At 44.9% G+C, this 18,829-nt stretch overlaps 1 protein-coding gene and 1 non-coding gene across 5 annotated transcripts in view; one reads left to right on the top strand and one right to left on the bottom strand.

Moving 5' to 3' along the window:
• AUTS2 (activator of transcription and developmental regulator AUTS2) overlaps positions 1 to 18,829 on the top strand; it is a 1,792,651-nt gene that overhangs the window by 616,609 nt on the left and 1,157,213 nt on the right. The window lies entirely within an intron of this gene.
• Positions 9,081 to 9,239, bottom strand: LOC120929880. Its single transcript, XR_005747543.1, has one exon. It is a non-coding gene; the product is annotated as a U1 spliceosomal RNA (small nuclear RNA).

Raw genomic sequence — 18,829 nt, forward strand, 5'->3', positions numbered from 1 at the left:
TTAATAAATATTTGCACAACTATTGCAGGGCCTAAAAAAATCATCCATTGCAGGGATTAAACTGGGAGTCAGTATATATACTGTAGTACAATCCCCCAGGTCATTCTGACTGACCTTGGAGGAGAATTGTACTAGAGGACAGACTGACCTGGGGGGGATTATACTGGGGTACAGATTGACCCAGGAGGATTATACTGTGGGACAGACTGACCTGGGGGGAATATACTGGGGTACAGATTGCCCGGAGGGAATTTTATGGGGGGACGGACTGACCTGCGAGGATTATACTGGCGGGCATATTGACTGGGGAGGTGATTATACGAATGGACAGACTTACCTGGGGGGATTAAACAAGAGGACGGATTGACCTGGGGGATTATACTGGGGGACAGACTGACCTGGGAGTATTATACTGGGGGACAGATTGACCTAAGGGGTGGAGGAAGGACTGGGGGACAGGTTGATGGGGTGGGGGGTATTGTACTGAGGACAGACAAGGGGGGATATTATACTAAAGGGCAGTTTGACATGGGGTAAGGATTAAAATGGGGGACAGACTGACCTGAGGGGAAATTATACTGGAGGACATGTTGATCTAGGAGGAAAGATTATACTGGGGGACAGACTGACTTGGGGGGGGTATTCTACTGGGGGACAGACTAACCTAGGTGGATTCCCCCAGCCACCTAATTTGGCTAAACAAGAAAAAACAAACCATCTATAGACAGCGTAACAGACTCCTGCACTATATACACTATACTGTACATGACACACTCCTGCATTATATACCCTATATAGCGCATTACACACCCCTGCACTATATAAACCATATACACTATACTGTACATTACATACATCTGACCATAAAATCATATGTATATGTAATAGTATTATTATTGTGCTGAAGTGTATACATGTCTGTGATCAGGAATCATGCTGGTTGGTTCTGAATCAAACCACTTAAGGACCGAGCCTCTTTCTGAGATTTGTTGTTTACAAGTTAAAAACATTTTTTTGCTAGAAAATTACTTAGAACCCCCAAACATTATACAAACAAAATTCTAACATCATAGAGAATAAAATGACCGCTGTTGCAATACTTTGTCACACCGTATTTACACAGCGAGTGAGTGAGTGAGAAACTTATATAGCGCAGCACATGGGAACGGAATCGCCTCAGGGCACTTGGTATCCATTCCCTACTCTATTTTGCCTTCAGAATAGATGGGTTTTGAGTTTATTCCTGAAGGCCTGGTGATTCACTTCCATTCGGATGCTGGTTGGAAGTGCGTTCCACAGTCTAGGTCCTTGGACTGCAAATCTTTGTTCTCCTTTGGTCTTACAAGCACACTTTTTTTGGAAAAAAATGCACTTTTTTAATTAAAAACTAAGACAACAGTAAAGTCAGACAAATTTATTTTATATTGTGAAAGATAATGTTACGCCAAGTAAATTGATACCCAACATATCACACTTCAAATTTGCACCCGCTCGTGGAATGGCGACAAATCTTTACCCTTAAAAATCTCCATAGGCAACATCTAAAACATTCTACAGGTTGCATATTTTGACTTACAAAGGAGGTCTAGGAATAGAATTATTTCTCTCGCTCTACCAATCGCGGCGATACCTCACATGTGTGGTTTGAACACTTTTTTTATATGCGGGCGCTACTCACGTATGTGTTTTCTTCTGCACGCGAGCTCGGCAGGACGGGTGCATCATTTATTTTACCTTATATTTTTTACACTGTTCTTTTAAAAAAAGTGTCACTTTTATTCCTATTACAAGAAATGTAAACATCCCTTGTAATAGAAAAAAGCATGACAGGTCCTCTTAAATATGAAATCTGGGGTCAAAAAGACCCTAAAATGCAATAATTAAAAAAAAATTGTCATTTGAAAAAAAATGTCCCTTTAAGAGCTATGGGCGGAAGTGAGGTTTTGACAGTATGGAGACGGGTGGGGACCATCTTCCCTTCACTCATCTCCATACCCAGCCACGAGGAGGATCCGATCGCCCCCTCTTCTGCCACCAATGACGGTGATCTGGTGGCAAATCCACCGCAGAGACCGCCATTATCAGAAACCGGACCGCCCGCTGAAGAAGAGGATACCTGGGTTATGGCAGCTAGCTGGAGTCATAACAGAGATATCTCTCTTCAAGCAGCCGAAGTATATCGGCGTGCAGCGGTCCGTAAGTGGGTAAGATATCAGCATTGGTCACGAGTGGCAGGCAGTTGAGGAGCCTGTCATACATAAATTAAGTGCTTCTTCATGCTGTGAGTGACTTGTTTGCCTACCCATTTCTTTTATGTCTTACTGCCATGTGGTGTGTATAACTGAATATCCTGTAGAATCTATTATTTGGCAAAAAAGAGGAACTGCTGGTTTGATAGGCTTATATAATGAGTTTTATATTATTACTCTAAAGCTATTTGTTCAATATGGGAAAAGTAGCATTGACAAATGCAATTAATCTACTTGTGCACGCTTTAAATTGCACTGCTTGGTATTATAAATTACAAAGGGAGCAGTCTTCATGTTGCTTAGATAATTAGGACATATTATATTGTATAACTTTGTTAAATGGAAGAACTGTTTTCATAACTTACTGTTGTTCATTGCAATTTAATATCACTATGGGGAAATGCCATACACAACTAATTGACATCAGCAGAAGAAGCTACTTGAAGCTAATGCTGCCATATAGATAAATTCTTCCCATTAGCTCTTGCAAAATGACTCTTAATAATGTTACAATCCCAAAATGGCCATAGATACATTTGGCGCTATAGACTGTGTAAAAGCAAAATGAAGCAATGCCTGAACTGCAATGCAAATTAGATTTGTGGTTGAGTGGAATTGATTCTTTTGAGACTTAATTAATCACGGTGCTTAATCACTATAACCTTTAAACACAGCACTCTTGACCAAAGCTGCAGGGCAAAGGAACATTCACATACTATTTTTTTCTCTTGCAGAGAAGCGTAGACTAGATCTGTGATTTATAAACTAAACCAGGGGCTGTATTAGATACAAGGGGCACAAGTATGGTCACTGGATATAAATTAAATACACTCATATAAATAGCATTTTCCTTATTTAAAATATATTTACAGTACATATTTACATTGTAAACAACTACATGGCAATCCTTTTCATATTAGACAGCTTATAATTTTGTTCTGGTGAATTTATGAAGATTTTAACATGGCTATAAAGACATACTGTATATACTCGAGTATAAGCCGACCTGAATATAAGCAGAGGCACTTAATTTTACCACAAAAAAATGGGAAAACGTATTGACTCGAGTATAAGCATAGGGTGTCCATCTGCATACCACACTGTGCCTCACTTTGCCTCACTGTGTCCATGTGCATGCCTCACTGTGCCCATGCCTCACTGTGCCCATACCTCACTGTGCCCATACCTCACTGTGCCCATATCTCACTGTGTCCATGCTTCACTGTGCCCATGCCTCACTGTGTCCATGCCTTACTATGTCCATGCCTCACTGTGCCTCACTGAGTGCATGCCTCAGTGTGCCCATGTCTCACTGTGTCCATGACTAGACTGACGTTTAACATGGGAGTAATTAGAAGGGGTGCCCGGCTTTGAAAAAATCGGTGCTCCCTGGCCGTAGGTCCCCCAGACAGTAAACTTTTCACACTTGTAGAGGAAGAGTAGGGCTATATGTGTGCTGGTACCGGGTCCCCAAAGTCCAGGAGATTAAGTGCAAAAAGGTGACTTGAGTATAACCCGAGGGGGGCATTTTCAGCACACAAAAAATGTGCTGAAAAATTCGGCTTATACTCGAGTATATACGGTATCTTCCTAAACATGAGGTTATGAGTTATCTGCTCATAATCAGGTAAGTGTCAAAGCATTGGGACCTACTGAGATTATTTCCTGATGGTGATGTTGGCACATATGCCATTCTTTGATCCTTCATGTTTAAAAAATATGGGGATGGCTCGCAGTGCGATAGGGGAATCTGTGCAATCACAGGCAACACCGACTTTTATGGTAAAATTAAATGATTATTGCAAGTGTTGCTCTAAACCTGCAGCAATGTTTGTTATTATTTGACTATACACTTTATATTTTGAGAAGCAATGCCCAGAAATAAAGGTGCACACACCTTGCAATAATACAAACTATATACCTTAGACTAGCTATTCTCAAACAGGGTTCTGTGAAACCCTGGGATTCCTCCAGAGACTGCTAGGGGTTCCTTGATGTGTGGCCAATTGACCTCCCATTTGATGGCATCTGCAAAGTTGCAGGGACAACACTGCTTGTAAATGTCAGTGGTATGACACCAATGATCTTTTTAGCAATTTATAAGGGTGGCATTCTGACCCACATTGGGCAGGTTTGGACCAATGTTTCTTAAATCATATCTATGTTAAAAATGTAAAATAATGTATTCATTCCCACATTGTATTTCAATTATTTCTATCTTACTCCTATTCATTTGAATCATCTTGAAGCTTGTAAACTTACTTTGTAAAAAACACACATTTTCTTCCTTAAATTGTGTGACATCCATTCATTATTCCCTGTTGATAGGCAATGGGCACTGCTGTGTCACACATTTCAGAATGCCTACCTCCAGAACTGCAGAGGTGCTGAGAAGACATGTTTCAGGAGGCAGAGTGAGTATGGGAATCACTGTTGCAGGCTGAGTACGATGGCAGTCCTTAGATATTAAAAAGTAAACAGCATATGAGAAGCTACACAGTATACAGGGAATTCCGGAAGTTGTAGAAAGAGAAGAGATGGCTGATGTTTAGCCAGGACTCAAAACATGAAAGGAGATTTTTAAAATAAGCTTATATTGTATTGTCAAATGTAACTATAGTTTGAATTGCTATTACAATTCTGATGTAAAAAAAAAACTGAAAGTGAATGCTGTGACTATAGATTTCTTTAAACAATGGTTTGGGACCCAAATTAGGTTGTTGGGAAGTAATGGCACACTGACTGACTTTAGACAAACGCTCTGTAGTGGGTTGTTTTGAGAGTAAAAAAAAAAAAATCTACAAGACTCCAGAAAATGGAAATTAGACATTGACTGCTTCTCAGAAAAACATGTCCACCGAGTATGTAATCTTATACTGTACAGTGATGATTGACAGGATTTTACGCATTATTGGTAGGAGGTTTGGAAGACTCTATAACGGAGGTCAGCATGACAAAATCCAGATAGGGTTGAGCCTACTTAATAGGGGACAGACAGAACATATTCTCTGTCACCAACTAGAATTTTCTCTCTGGGGTGCAGGTTGTAGAACTTCCTTGTCTGCACAATGGCTTTTAGTGGTGGAGTTGTAGTTGTGCACCAAGTCAAATTACTAGTAACAACAGAAGCAGAGGAAACAGAAAATCAAGGGCAATTGTTACTCCCTTTTGGTCGCAGGTTCATGGTCTCCTGGAGAAACTCTCGGAAGTCCCCATTCCCCTTCAACCCATACATCTCCTACTGGGGTTGCCTCTCCCAAAAATTCCCCCAAATCTTTGCAAATTAATGGCTTTCATCTTTCTGGCAGCAAAGCGTGTTATTCCGCAATGTTGGAGGGCTACTATCCCTCCTACTTTTTCGCAATTCCTATCGGCTTTTGCAGATATCCGTAGGATGGAATGTCTCAGGCCTCGTACACACGACCGAGTTCCTCTGCAAAAACCAGCAAGAAACTTGCAATATCGCTTGCGGCCAGAGGTGGGGGGTGCCAGAGAGCCTCAGAAACGACCGTAAAGGCCCGAGGACACCTCGGCTGACCTCGGCACACCTTGGAAAGACTCCGTTCTCGAGGTTTGCCAATCAGCTGTAATCGGCGCCATTCGGCTTTGGCGCCCCCACACCTCAGGCCAAACGCGGTACTGCACACCTTGAATCCTGCTCGTTTTGCGAGACAACGCAAACCGAGTTAGGATTTTTTTAGATACAGTGCTCGTATTGCGAAAATGCTTGTTAACCGTGTTACTTGCAATCCAAAGTTCCACTGTATTTTGAATATTTTGGGAATGATTGGGCATACAGAGATAGGAAGGGGTTCAGAGAATGCAGGGTTGTGGTTTTAAAGTGTTTTGTGCACTCTGTTTTGCCATACAGGGGGGATGGGAGGTGACGTCCTGCCCGCAGTCTGCCCACAGACTGTGGCCAGAGGTGGGTGCAAATACCTGTCTTTAGACAGGTATCTACACCCCCCTCCCCCCTGAAAGGTGTCAAATGTGACATGGGAGGGGGGAGGGTTGCGATTCCATTTTAGGGTGGAGCTCCGCTTTAATGCCAGGAATTACCTCCAATATACTTCAATAGGATTCATAGCTAATTTTGGGTTTGACATTTTTTTTTTTAGCCTACATCACCTGGTTTCCCACCCAAGTACTAACCAGGCCCAACTCTTCTTAGCTTCTGAGATCAAATAAAATCGAGTGCATTTAAGGTGGTGTGGCCATATGTGTTTTGTGGATTTTAAACATGATTTGACATTCCCCCAGTGAACCAAGGCAAATTTGTTGATCCCTAATAATAACCTTATTTAATCATCTTAAAGGATATGTTCACCGTTTGGAGCGCGTTACTCGTTACATCCATGTTTTAGGTGTAACTTTTAACATGCTCCAAGCAGCCCACGCCCCCCTCAAGGTTCCCCCTTTGTGACAGTGGGCGGGGGATCCTCTCCCTGCACGAGCTGTCAAATATCATAAAAAGTGTGGCTATGTGGGGGTTCTGAACACACAGCCATGTCATTCATTTACAGAAATCTGTGAATGAATGAACAACAAGTCTCATCTAGCACCGCAGCAGATTGCTTGTATTTCTTGATGAACTGCGGGGGCACTGGTGAGTACTCTTATAGTTCATTTACATTTGCTACAGCTTTCAAACAAAAAGCCTGTACAGAGGTATGGGCTTTAAGCTGTGACAAGTGTCTGCAGGAGCCTGACATTGCACCTACAATTCTGTAGGCACTTGAGAAAAAAATTATTAATGCACATTTTTTTCCTGCAAAAATATTTGCGATTATTTATTTATTTTCAAAAGATGACCCTTTCCATTAAGCAGAATAGGACAAGTTTAAAAAAGATATAATACAATCGAGAACCTCTTCACCTCCTATACATTTGTAATATTTGTAATGCTGCCTCTGCACAGCAATGTGAACTTTTAATAAGCTTGCTGAACCAGCACTGAATAATAAATCAATGTGAATTACAATGGTCAAGGGAAGACTAACCACATTGTCCTGACACCATAAATCAACATCACTGGATGCATTTGTGAGGTCAGGTTGCAAATCTATCAATTGATGTTCAGCTCCAGCTTGTAAATAATCTGCAATGTGTCATAATCGCTAAACAAAATTAGACTTATGATGTGGAACAATGATTATCACACTTCAAACAGCAATAAAAAACGATAACAGCTCTGTAAATTAGTAGATTGAGATTAGTGTGGTCAGGTCACATGTATTGCTGATAAAGTTGAGTCAAAAAGTCAAAAATAGTATCAATTCATACCGCTCCATTTTCTTAGACTACAAGTCGGAGACCCCAGCTGAATGTCAAGTAATCCACAGAATACTAAGGTTTTTTTTTGCATAATGGAAGTGTGCTCATTTATTCTGTCCATATTACACAAGCTCCTCTCTGAATGCAGGTTTGGTGCTTTTTTTGTTATGCCTTTAAATACTGCTTATAAATAAATGATCTAAAGCCTAATGTGCATTGACACATAGGCTAACATTGTACTGCATTTAGAGGCAAATACTGTACGCCTATAACAGCAGTAATTTTTATGCACTTGTACATGAGGCGTTAAATGATATCTAAAGGCAATTTGGGCCAAATCCTCAAAAGAGATACGACGGAGTAACTGCTGTTACTCCGTCGTATCCCTGGTCCTAACTATGGAACTGATCCACAGAATCAGTTTTCCATAGTTAGGGAGAAGATCCGGCATGTGTTATTGAATTTTTTTTTTTTTTTTTTTGAAAAGCCTATGGCGTGTGAACACACCCAAAAAACTCCACCCGATCCAGAAAAAATGTGCACACACATAAAGAGTGTTCACAAAAACGTGCAGACGGGTGCAACGTCAAGTGGTCCTCCTGTGAAGAGGGACCCAAACCCTGATCCCCCGGGGCGTTAGGCTCCAGACGGGGACTGAGGTACTGTGGTCCGAGCAACCGAAGCCGACACGGACCCAACTTCCTCGGAGGGACTGCCGAAACAGAACCCTCCCAGTACTAGGTGGGGCTCCCCCGAAGGGAGACCCCATGAGAGCAGGCGAACTAAGCCAGAAGGCCATGTCCACCCACTCCCAAGACGTTCAGGGCTGGCCCGAGGACCCGCACCCTACTAATCACACAGTGACAAAACGTGCACAACAAAAAAAAAAGACAAAAAAGTGACAAACACAGGCTTAAATAAAATAAAGTGGGGGAAGGGATAGTGGAGAGGAGAGTGAAAGAAGTGGCCATTGTGGTGAAACAATGACCAGGCCCTCCGGCCAGGAATAAAAAATTCCTCCGGTCCTAGCCAAAAGGCCCGGCCCAGGAGGCAGGTGCTAAAAAAAGCGTGTATCTGGTGCAGTGACCGTGGTATCTTAAATCAAAGTGTCCCTCACACACAGTGATTTTCAGATACCCCTGGACTGCCACTCCAGGGGCACATGCACCATAGGCTTTTCGTTCCATATCCGACCCCCCGACCGGCCAGTGCAGCCCTCCACCCCTGCCAGCCAACCCAGCGGATTTACATGGTTCTGCCCCGTCCTACCACCGGGCATTACCAGCTCCTCCTCCCGGATCGCTGACAGAGATAGCACTTACACCAGCCAGCCAGAAGGCCAGACTAGAACTCGGCAAAAAGACCGAGACCAAGCGCAGTACCCATCCTCACCAGGAGCACCCTTCCAGATGGCTCAGACTCAACCATGGGCCGGCCCCCAGTATTCTATCGGGCAGCACAGCGTAGTCCCTGCTGAAACCATCCTTCCAGGTGCAATGACGTCATTGGATTGCATCCACCCTCCCCATGTAGGAGGTGCTTCAGCGCTCCGCTGACAACTGATAAGGACAGATACCACACCCAGTCCCAGCCAAAAGGCCGAGAAGCGGCAGGGAAGACAACCACGATCAGCACGGCCTAGAGTGTGCAATAGCCGTGCCTCGCCCTGGGAGAACCGCCTTCATGATCATGGTGTCTCCCCTGCCAGGTAAGTATGTGCATTAATAATTTTTTTCTCAAGTGCCTACAGAATTGTAGGTGCAATGTCAGGCTCCTGCAGACACTTGTCACAGCTTAAAGCCCATACCTCTGTACAGGCTTTTTGTTTGAAAGCTGTAGCAAATGTAAATGAACTATAAGAGCACTCACCAGTGCCCCCGCAGTTCATCAAGAAATACAAGCAATCTGCTGCGGTGCTAGATGAGACTTGTTGTTCATTCATTCACAGATTTCTGTAAATGAATGACATGGCTGTGTGTTCAGAACCCCCACATAGCCACACATCTCGCACTCACTGGAATAGTGACAGCACATCCCAGCAAGCGCGTCATAGAAGCGACGGGAGATCCGACTTGGATTCCCGCCAATTCTACACGTGTGCGGCGTTTGTTATGAATCCTGAGGGGGAAGTCCCCGCCGGATTTTAAATAAAAATCCGGCATGGGTTCCCCCTCAGGAGCATACCGGGCCCTTAGGTCTGTTATGGGTTGTAAGGAGAGCCCCCCTACGCTGAAAAAAACGGCGTAGGAGGTCCCCCTACAATCCATACCAGACCCGTATCCAAAGCACGCTACCCGGCCGGCCAGGAAGGGAGTGGGGACGAGCGAGCGCCCCCCCCCCCTCCTGAGCCGTACCAGGCTGCATGCCCTCAACATGGGGGGGTTGGGTGCTCTGGGGCAGGGGGGCGCACTGCGCCCCCCCCACCTCAGAGCACCCTGTCCCCATGTTGATGAGGACAGGGCCCCTTCCCGACAACCCTGGCCGTTGGTTGTCGGGGTATGCGGGCGGGAGGCTTATCGGAATCTGGGAGCCCCCTTTAATAAGGGGGCCACCAGATACCGGCCCCCCACCCTAAGTGAATGGATATGGGGTACATCGTACCCCTAACCATTCACCTGTAGGAAAAATGTCAAAGTTAATAAACACACCACACAAGGGTTTTTAAAATAATTTATTTTTCTGCTCCGGAGGCTCCCCCTGTCTTCTTTATTAGCTCTTTTACCAGGGGGAGCTTCTTCTTTGACGTCTTGGGGTGGGTGGGGGCCGCCGTCTGGTTCTCTTCCACCGCCGGGGGGGGGTCGCTTTTAAAAAAGCCCCCACCCCCCGGCGGGTTTCCTCCGGCGTCTTCGGCGGGGGGGCTTCTTCTTCCGCTATCCCGACGGGTCTTCTCCGCTATCCGGGGGGTCTTCTCAACTCTCCGGGGGTCTCCTTCTATGTTCGCCGCTCTCCGCTGTTGACTCGGCGCACCCCGGTTCTTCCTCTCGCTGTCCGGTGCCTTCTTCTTCCGTGCTGTACGTCTTCTTCTCCTTCCGTGCTGTGAGTTCTTCTTCCGTGCTGTGACATCATGTTCTTCACTTCTCTTCTTCTCCCGATGTTGACACGTCGCCTTTCCTCGCTGCAATGATGGGTGCGCGGCTTGCATCGGATTTATATAGACCTCACAATCCCATCATGCTCTGGTACCTACCCATGTGATACCTACCCACGTGGGTAGGTATTACATGGGTAGGTACAGAGCATGATGGGACTGTGAGGCCTATATAGGTGAAGAAGAAGAATATGTCACAGCACGGAAGAAGAAGATAGACGTTCAGCGCTGAAGGAGAAGGCACCGGACAGCTGGAGGAAGAACCGGGGTGCGCCGAGTCAACAGCGGAGAGCGGCGAACATAGCAGAAGACCCCCAGAGAGTGAAGAAGACCCCCCGGATAGCCGAAGAAGACCCCCCCCCGGATAGCGGAAGAAGAAGCACACCACCCCCCGCCGAAGACATCGGAGGAAACCCGCCGAGGAGTGGGCGCTTTTATAAAAGCGACCCCCCCCCGGCGGTGGAAGAGAACCGGACGGCGGCGAAGAGCGGCCCCCACCCGAAGACGTCAAAGAAGAAGCCCCCCCTGGTAAACAGAGCTAAAGAAGACAGGGGGCGGCCTCCGGAGCAGACTAATAAATTATTTTAAAAACTCTTGTGTTGTGTTTATTGACTTTAACATTTTTCCTCCAGGTGAATGGGTAGGGGTACGATGTACCCCATATCCATTCACTTAGGGTGGGGGGGCCGGTATCTGGGGGCCCCCTTATTAAAGGGGGCTCCCAGATTCCGATAAGCCTCCCGCCCGCATACCCCGACAACCAACGGCCAGGGTTGTCGGGAAGGGGCCCTGTCCTCATCAACATGGGGACAGGGTGCTCTGGGGTGGGGGGGGGCCCCGCAGTGCGCCCCCCTGCCCCAGAGCACCCAACCCCCCATGTTGAGGGCATGCAGCCTGGTACGGCTCAGGAAGGGGGGGCGCTCGCTCGTCCCCACTCCCTTCCTGGCCGGCCGGGTAGCGTGCTTTGGATACGGGTCTGGTATGGATTGTAGGGGGACCCCCTACGCCGTTTTTTCGGCGTAGGGGGGGCTCTCCTTACAACCCATAACAGACCTAAGGGCCCGGTATGCTCCTGAGGGGGGAACCCATGCCGGATTTTTATTTAAAATCCGGCGGGGACTTCCCCCTCAGGATTCATAACAAACGCCGCACACGTGTAGAATTGGCGGGAATCCAAGTCGGATCTCCCGTCGCTTCTATGACGGCTTTGTCTCGATCGCGGCAAGCCAGCTCGGCGCTGGCTCCCGCGATGGGGCTCGTAGGTGCTCAATCTCGCCGAGAAAGGGAGCGAGATTGACACAATATCGCGTGCACCTACTGTAAAACCCATCTGGGGTTTCTTCCTCTTCAAAGCTCCAGATTGCTCTATGCGGTCGGGAGGTTTCTGATCATGTGACTGCTGTGAGAGCGATTCACGGCGGTCACATGATCAAAAATCTCTCCCCGGCATTCCTAAACCCCTTAAAGGACCGGGAGGCGCCAGTGCCAAGGTGTTAAAACACTTGAAAGAAATAACAGAAATTGTACAGAATACATCAAAATGGTATTGGAGGCTGCAGCTTTAGTTTTCAATAGTTTAAATAAGGGAGGCTAAACTTCCTCCCCCCAACCTGCCTTTGGTGGCCTTTGATATTTTGTTTATAGGACTTTGATTTTTTGATTTGGTTGTCATACACTATACATTTAATTAGAAGTTTTCCTGACAGCACAACATTTTTTTTTTCCGTTGTCTTTTGATATTTATGTGTGAATATGAGTGAGTGCTGCAGTCAGTTTATTTACGTTCTCACCTTCATTTAATTTAATTAATTCCTTTGCCAAACGTGGGTTAAGCTTAACATTGGATCATTGAGTGCATTGATGACAGTGAATCACCATTCATCCCAACTTAGTTTGGCAATAGCAAAGTAAGTTTTAAATGGTAGCTATGGGCTACTGTACTTTGCATTCATCACGTATTACATAATCCTATAGGGATTTATTACAGGCAGAAGTATATGCTTTATTTACCAATGTTTTCCAAGCAACAGCTGTCTGTTTCCCATAGCTACAGATTAGATTTAATATAATGAATTTTTGAGGAGAGCCAAGTCTCTTCCCATCATCTCAATACACCATACCTATTATAACTTTTTTTTTTTTTTTTTTCACTAGGTGTTTGTTTAGAGACTTTTAGGGTGTACATCTGCATGACAAAAACGCTTACACAGAACAAGAGGCAGCCTGCATGTACATAAACTGCAGGCAGTAAAAACATAGTTAGTCAGCAAAGGCAATATAGGCATTGTATGACATATTATGGTGTCAATGTCCAGATATACATTAAGCATAAAAACATAGTAGAACAAGAGTAAGAAGGCCAGAGAAAGAAAAGAGAATGAAGTAGGGTGGGGGAAGTATACTGGGTGAGAACCATGGTCCCAGTTTAGAGACAAAACTCATGTATACTTATGATCGAAACACAATCTCTAGGCAAGATGATTCAACAAGCCCATACCTTAAAGAAGACCTCAATTAAGCCGTGTAACTTAACCTCCTAGAATTTTTATGCTTGCATTAGGAAAAGCAAAGGGGAAGCTTTAAAGCACATTGCTAGACCACCTTTCCACTAATCATTTCTATTACATTTTTTTTTTTACAAATGCCCTCTAATGCTTTTTCCTACTTACATGAGTATGCCATCATGTGTCCTTTGCTGGCACTTCTTCCAATTGGTCTACTTGTCACAATATTGCCACAATGCTGCAGTCTTCTACAGTCTGAGGCCTCGTACACACGACCGAGTTTCTCGGCAAAAACCAGCAAGAACCTTGCTGGGAGATATTTTTTTGCTGAGGAAACCGGTCGTGTGTACATTTTTGTCGAGGAAACTGTCGAGAACCTTGACGAGCCAAAAAGAGAGCAAGTTCTCTATTTTCTCGACGGGAGTCTGATTTGGCTCATCGAGATCCTCGACGGCTTAGTTTTCAACGAGAAACTCGGACGTCTGTATGCTAAGAAACCCGCACTTGCTCAGATTAAAGTATGAGACGGGAGTAAAAGTAGCATTTGTAATGGAGATAACACATTTTTAAAGCTGTAAAAGACAGAAAAGTGCAAATCGTCTCTTACCAAACTTTTATTTAACACGCAAACACATGAAATTAGCAAAAGCAGCCCCAAGAGTTTAGCCAGTGGAATCGAACTTCCCCTGCCGTTGTATGTGTTGTATGTCACCGCGTTTGAGAACGAGGAGATTTTGGCTTGACTGTGTGTACGCAAAGCAAGCTTGTCGAGTTCCTCGACAAGCCTAACAAGGAACTCGACGAGGAACTCGATGTGTTTCGCCCGTCGAGTTTCTCGGTCATGTGTACGAGGCCTGAGAGGACACCCCCACTGTACAGCCAACAGAAAGTGTCCAGATCACACATGCAGCATAGTGGACACCTGAAGAAGGATACTCTCATTCTGCAATGAGTATAGAATTTAAAGTCAAGTCATGGCAAGTACCATAGATCTATGTAGGTAAACAGGGTCTTAGACTTAGGTTGTTTTTTTGTTTGTTTTTTAACACTGTGTTGGGGAGGGAGGTGGGGTTAGGCAGCGATAGCATTATCAAAGATACATTTTAAAATAAAAAGAAGCTACCATTCTTGACCTCTGTTTTAAAATTCTAGTGTTGCGCCTGGTTACTTCTAAGAACCAATGCTAATTTAAATTTAGAGGGGGTCAGAGAGTTAGTTGGTTGACCAGGCTGATTTGTTTGAATTTGGCTCTCTGTCTCAGCTTGGCTGTGCGCTCATTCTGTCGCTTCTGGGGTGCTGATACCACCCCAGGATGACAGGTGGCAGCAGTGGAGTTGAGGTTTGGGTGCTTTTCCCCAGCAGCCTATCAGGAGGGGGTTTTCCTTGCTGTGCATGCTGGGGTAGGGTATTTATGGGACAGACGCCATTGGTCTGGGTCCTTCTTCCAGTGTGGCACCCACCTTTAGGGTGACCACATCACGGCACCCCAGCGAAACGGCCTACCAGGCCGGGGTGCACGTACCATGCAGTGTTCCTGGTTCCGGGACTACGTTGGTCGGGAACATTTGAGCTGTGGCTGGGCCCCAGTGATCGACTGGGTCCCCAATCCTGAGAAGATCCCAAGCGTTGTTCCTTTGAGAGGAAGCTGTTCGGTGGGGAGTCCACCTGAGGAGAGCCAAGAGAGGCTGGCGATCCAATAGGGTCTCGACAATCCACCGGGGATCAAGGTAACCGGACACTGAAAGGCTGGACATTGGTCACCTATCAGTTGGTAACCTAACTGCAAACTACCTGAAGGAGATCCAGGCACAAAGTCTATCAAGGAGGATTATCTTCGCTAACTCAATTCTAAGCAGGGTCTGTGGCAGAGAATTTTTCCCTTAAAGTTCCGAGTGATACTCTGGCTGCCAGGTCAGTGAGAGAGGCCTGTCCAGGTACACTACACCCACTCTGGCTGGAGTGGCGAAGAAAACAAAGTGTTGTTGGAAGTAGGACTGTTTCCTTATTGTTACGCCTGAGTCTGCTGTTTCTTCTCCTACTACATCTTTACTCTTGACCACAAGTTTTATTGTTTTTACCTGGCTGGGTAATAAAGAGCACAGAAAAAGACATATGTCGTGGACATTCCGTTACTGCTGCTTTACCCATACACCCTTAGACGGCGGAGAAGCCATGAGGTAACATGCCACCCAAAACAAACCAGCAGCTCCTTCGGGGTAGTGCTACACTAGTTTTATGTTAAACTGATCCAATGACTCACATACTATGATTAATCAATCTAGGACAAGTATCAAAACTGCACAAATTGCAGTAAACCAGAGTCAGCCTATCAGACAGTTGGGGTTTTCTAAAAGATGGTCAGCCAGGAGAGCCTAAGTATTATTTTAATGACAGGTTTTCTTTAACAATTGGGGCAGACCTTACAATTGTAATATACCTGACATTGAAACTTTCCCAAAAATAAATAATTGTCTTTAGCTGTGTTCTTCCTTGACTGAATTAACTCTATGGCAAGTTTACTTTAACAGCAGCCATACTGATGACAGAGAAGGTTAACCACTGATGCCCTATAAAAGGCTAATACATAGTAAACAAATGAGCTGGAAATGTAACCCCTAAGTCATTTGACCTTTTTCTACAATGGGGAACACAGTAAAGCATACCACATGCAAGGAGCGAGGGCAAAGGTTGTACAAGCTAACATTCCAATTACTGAACCGTAGGCTAGATCTATTTAAAATCCATAAATCAATACTATATAAACATATCATATAAATGAAATATGAATTTGGAGGCACATATTTTACTTTTGAAAGCGGTTTGCGTCTTCCGTGTCTTGTATGTATTTCTGTTATTTGACCTGCTTCTATTTAATAGCCCACTGGCAGTAATGACTATATGTTGGAGCGATGTTAAGCTGAAGTGTAGTTCAGATTGCCTTGTTAACAGGATTTATTAGATGTTGACCTTCCCTCTCAGCATAACAGAGCAGAGCAGTCACATTCTCATTAGCATTTATCTAAAGATAGCTTACTGCCTGTTCTGCACTAAATTAGTTCCGTCAGCCATAAAATGCCTTTGCAACATCTCTTCCTATGGGAAAAAACTCAAGATGTTAAGTATTTTCTTAACTGTGCAGAATAGACCAAATACTGGTATTTATGCAGACCTACAGTATAAGAACAACATCAGAAAATATGAAAGTTTAAGAACAGTTTCAATAATAGTTCCCAAGCATTCCAGCTTCCTCATTACAGAAAAAAAAAAGCATCGCTCAGGTTTTGAATAAGAAGCTGTTTCCGAATTATAGGTCATGTACAGAACCTGTACACCTGTTTAAAGGACCTGACCCCCCATTCAAAAACTAGAGCATTCGTTTCTGCAAAACTGAAAGCCATGGGTGCCTTTTGGTTCTGTTTTGGGGCTCACCTATATAAATGAGTAAGGGATATAGAGTACCCCTGGTTAACCATTTACAAAGAAGTTAGAAAGTAAATAAACATACACACACACTTCATTGATAAAGTCCTTTAAATAAATTTAAAAAAAAAGCAAAATTTTACATGGTGTAAATCCATTGTCAATCAATCATCAAGCGATGCCACTCATGATGATGTTCTCTCAACAGACTTACCATGATAGTTAATGGCTCTAAAGCTGAATGTAAGCTGTCTGACCAAATATGATCATGACTCTATGTGATCAGTGGAATCACGTGGAATACCCACTGGCTTGTGTACAATTTGTAACCAGTCAGCGTCTAGGTTTTTATTGTCAAAGCTTAAATGAACAATCTAAAGTTATAAGCTGATTGGCTACCATTCACAGCTGCATTCGATTTGGCACTCTCCAGTTTTAGTAAATCAACCCCAGTATGTCACTGGTACACAGGGCTGGACTGGAACAGAAATTTGGCCCTGGACTTCATCCAGACTGACCCACTTTGACAGGTCTCTTCCATGGTGGCCGGACAACTCCTGCACCCCCCTGGCCACCCAAGCCCCCTCTCCCCCTTCACTAGCCACTAGCCGTTCTACTTTATTAGAGTAGAATGGCTGGTACTAGTACTCTTATAGACAGTACCAGTGGGGAAGCTAGACATTACTTCATCCGGGGCAAACAATCAGTTTGGTGCCCCTCCTTATGGGACAAGATTAGGCAGAAGTGAGAAACTCCCAGGCCATAGCTGTTGAGTCAGCTGTCTGTCCCCTCCCCCCATGCTCCTCTGTCGTCCCCCATGCTCCTCTGTCATCCCCCCTGCTCCTCTGGTCCTCCCCCTGCTTCTTTGTTCCCCCCAGGAGAGCGCTGCGGGGAGGGAGAGACAGAGGAGTAGAGGGGGCAGCAGTCCGCTGTCACTGAAGCCAGCCCACCGAGCCATCGGCCCACCGGGAAACTCCCTGTAGTCCCAATGGCCAGTCCATCCCTGCTGGTACAGGTGCAGGGGCAATGCTAAAATTGCATAAGCTTTGGGGCACCCTGGGGAACACAAATGTGGTAAACCTTTTGGTGCAAGGACCAAGTCACACCCTACAGTGGAGGTGGCTTAAATGGCATAGTTAAACTGAATGCCAGCCTAATAGGAGTTAGGAGTATGTAACATATAGCCCAGTGTACAGTGCAGGGGTCAAGAGCATGTAACTTGCTGGGGTCAGGAGTATGCAACATACTAAGTGCAATAGGCAGAAGTATATACTGATTGACTTACTGATTGACTGATTGAAGGGGTCAGTAGTATGTTATGTACAGAATGCAAGGGTCAGGTGTGTGTGTATAGCATACTAAGCACAGGGGTCAGGTATATGTAACATACTCAGTTTAGGGACGGGGAGTATAAAAAGTACTGAGAGCAGGGGTCAGAAGTATGTAAAGTACTAAATGCATGTTTTCAGGATGTATGTAATCTACAAGTGTAAGGAGTGTGCTGTGTATTTAGTGCAAGTATCAATAGTATGTTTCAGTACGTACATAGTACAGGGGTCAGGAATTTGTTATATACAGAGTCTATGGGTCATGTGTGTTATATACACAAGTGAATGGGTCAATAGTATACCATTACAGAGTTTAGGGGTCACGAGTAAAAGTAATGAACTTCCCAGTGTACAAGGTAAATAGGTCGGTAGTATATAATGTACAGGCTAGCATTTAGAGTTCAGGAGCTAGGATTATGTTATTTACAGAGTGCAGGCCTCAAGTGTATGTATGGTACAGCATGCAGGAGTCAGACATATATGCAGCTTAACACACACTAAGACCCCATTCACACCTGAGCGTTTTGTAGCTTGAAGCCTCAAGCTACAAAACGCTGGAGGGGAAAAAATCTACTAATCTCTATGGAGATGGTTCACATCTCCGCTCCAAAACGCCTGAAGCCAGAAGCTCTTAAAACGCCTGAAGCTCAAACTAGTTCTGGGACTTTTTTTAGGCAGATTTGGGCATTTTTCTGCTTTTTACATTGGTGACCTTTTGACCTGTACAAAATCGCGGCAAAAAAACACGGCAAAATTGCAGTAAAATTGTGTGACTTTCTGCCTGAAAACGCTATGCTCAGGTGTGAATGGGTGGCGACTGGTGCTCAAAATATTTTGAGGGGGCGCAAACAAACTGAAAAAAAAACCCCATAAAGCTCAGCCACTGTACCCATCAAGTGCAAGCCACTGTGTCCATCAAACACAGCCACTGTACCCATAAATTGTCGCCACTGTGGCATCAAACGC

This window comes from Rana temporaria, chromosome 2, assembly GCF_905171775.1.
Source record: "Rana temporaria chromosome 2, aRanTem1.1, whole genome shotgun sequence".
Lineage (NCBI taxonomy): Eukaryota > Metazoa > Chordata > Amphibia > Anura > Ranidae > Rana > Rana temporaria.